The sequence below is a fragment of the Chrysochloris asiatica genome, unplaced genomic scaffold, assembly GCF_000296735.1.
Source record: "Chrysochloris asiatica unplaced genomic scaffold, ChrAsi1.0 scaffold00138, whole genome shotgun sequence".
Lineage (NCBI taxonomy): Eukaryota > Metazoa > Chordata > Mammalia > Afrosoricida > Chrysochloridae > Chrysochloris > Chrysochloris asiatica.
In genome coordinates, this window is record NW_006408656.1 from 7,151,889 (window position 1) to 7,152,132 (window position 244).

Genomic DNA, 244 nt, shown 5'->3' on the forward strand with positions numbered 1-244 from the left:
GAGATGGATTGGCCAGGTGGCATCATTGATGGACTCAAGTGTGGCAGCGGTGGTGAGGTTGGCCCAGGATCGGACATTGTTTCGTTCTGCTATGCATGGGGTTCCGACTTGATGGCACCTGACAACAACAACAACATTGTGAATTGAGTGATTTTACATGGGAGAACATCGGTTTTACACTCATCCGATTGTATTTTGTTTCGTTGCAATGATTAAAATCCCCTACATGCATCGTCTTCAACAG